Source organism: Scomber scombrus, chromosome 5, assembly GCF_963691925.1.
Source record: "Scomber scombrus chromosome 5, fScoSco1.1, whole genome shotgun sequence".
Classification (NCBI taxonomy): Eukaryota; Metazoa; Chordata; class Actinopteri; order Scombriformes; family Scombridae; genus Scomber; species Scomber scombrus.
In genome coordinates this window covers 33,035,511-33,038,010 of record NC_084974.1, presented here as the reverse complement: position 1 = coordinate 33,038,010, position 2,500 = coordinate 33,035,511, and the positions used below count along the sequence as shown (strand labels likewise).

The following is a 2,500-nucleotide window of genomic DNA, read 5'->3' as shown; positions in this document are numbered from 1 at the left end:
GGTCCTGTGTGAGACGGTGAAGGATTTCGTGGCTCGTGTCGGGAAGGCGTACGAGAAGAACACAGAGAGTTCAGAGGAGTCGGAGGCGATGGCCAAGAAGGTACAAAGCGTTATTAATCACCCGTGTTTCTGAACAAAGACCAACATGCCATCATAACGTCTGACATCACTTCCTGTTGTTCAGATATACTATATGTTAACTGTTTAATAATCCCTCTGTGTGTGTGTGTGTGTGTGTGTGTGTGGTCAGTGCGGTGTCCTGAAGGAGAAACTCGACTCTCTGCTCAAAACTCTGAACGAGGAGTCTCAGGCCTCCACCGTGCTCCCCCCGGCTCCTCCCCCCACCATCGCCGAGGAGCAGGAGGAGGGCGAGGTTGTCGTCCTGCCTCCTCCTATTCATCACCCACCTCCCAGCTGCTCCCCGCGGACCAACACCTCCTCCTCATCCTCTTCGTCCGCCCCCATCTTCAAACCTCGGGAGCAGCTGATGCTGAGAGCCAACAGCCTGAAGAAAGCCATCCGACAGATCATCGAGCACACGGAAAAAGGTGAGCGGGCCGTGTGTGTCCTCACAGAGAGATGACTGATGACTGATGTGATGACTGATGACTGATGTGATGACTGATGTGATGACTGATGTGATGACTGATGTGATGACCGATGTGATGACTGATGTGATGACTGATGACTGATGTGATGACTGATGTGATGACTGATGTGATGACTGATGACTGATGTGATGACCGATGTGATGACTGATGTGATGACCGATGTGATGACCGATGTGATGACCGATGTGATGACCGATGTGATGACCGATGTGATGACTGATGTGATGACTGATGACTGATGTGATGACTGATGAGATGACTGATGTGATGACTGATGTGATGACCGATGTGATGACTGATGTGATGACTGATGTGATGACCAATGTGATGACTGATGTGATGACTGATGTGATGACTGATGAGATGACCGATGTGATGACCGATGTGATGACCGCTGTGATGACCGATGTGATGACTGATGTGATGACCGATGTGATGACTGATGACCGATGTGATGACTGATGATTGATGACTGATGTGATGACTGATGTGATGACTGATGACCGATGTGATGACTGATGTGATGACCGATGTGATGACCGATGTGATGACCGATGTGATGACTGATGAGATGACCGATGTGATGACTGATGTGATGACTGATGACTGATGTGATGACTGATGAGATGACTGATGTGATGACTGATGTGATGACCGATGTGATGACTGATGTGATGACTGATGTGATGACCAATGTGATGACTGATGTGATGACTGATGTGATGACTGATGAGATGACCGATGTGATGACCGATGTGATGACCGCTGTGATGACCGATGTGATGACCGATGTGATGACTGATGTGATGACCGATGTGATGACCGATGTGATGACTGATGTGATGACCGATGTGATGACTGATGACCGATGTGATGACTGATGATTGATGACTGATGTGATGACTGATGTGATGACTGATGACCGATGTGATGACTGATGTGATGACTGATGTGATGACTGATGTGATGACCAATGTGATGACTGATGTGATGACTGATGTGATGACTGATGTGATGACCGATGTGATGACCGATGTGATGACTGATGTGATGACTGATGTGATGACCGATGTGATGACCGATGTGATGACCGATGTGATGACCGATGTGATGACCGATGTGATGACTGATGTGATGACCGCTGTGATGACTGATGACTGATGTGATGACTGATGACCGATGTGATGACCGATGTGATGACTGATGACTGATGTGATGACTGATGACCGATGTGATGACCGATGTGATGACTGATGAGATGATGTGTTTCCAGCTGTGGACGAGCAGAACGCTCAGACCACACAGCAGCAGGTCTTCTCTCTGGGCCAGTCGGAGGAGGAGGAGGGTCTGGTGGAGGATGAAGAGGAGGAAGAGGTGGAGGAGGATAAGATGTCGCTGCAGTCGTCCTACAGCGCCAAACACCGCAACACACGCAGAGGTCAGTCAACAAAATCATAAAGTGACGTACGAAGTCATAAATTAACGTACAAAATCATAAAGTAACGTACAAAATCATAAAGTAACATACAAAGTCATAAAGTAACGTACAAAATTATGAAGTAACGTACAAAATCATAAAGTAACGTACGAAGTCATACAGTAACGTACAAAGTCATAAAGTAACATACAAAGTCATAAAATAACGTACGAAGTCATAAAGTAACGTACAAAGTCATAAAGTAACGTACAAAGTCATACAGTAACGTACAAAATCATAAAGTAACGTACAAAGTCATAAAGTAATGTACAAAATCATAAAGTAACGTACAAAATCATAAAGTAACGTATCACAGAAGGCTCAGTGTGTTCATGTTTATTATCTTTGTGTCTCTCTGAGCTTGTGTTAATATAATATAATATACAGTAAGGTATTCACTGTGTGTGTGTGT

The 2,500-nt window shown here is 45.5% G+C and overlaps 1 protein-coding gene across 1 annotated transcript in view; it reads left to right on the top strand.

Annotated features, from left to right (window-relative positions):
- LOC133979967 (diacylglycerol kinase delta-like) overlaps positions 1-2,500 on the top strand; it is a 37,870-nt gene that overhangs the window by 31,658 nt on the left and 3,712 nt on the right. The gene's annotated exons all lie outside the window — the stretch shown is intronic.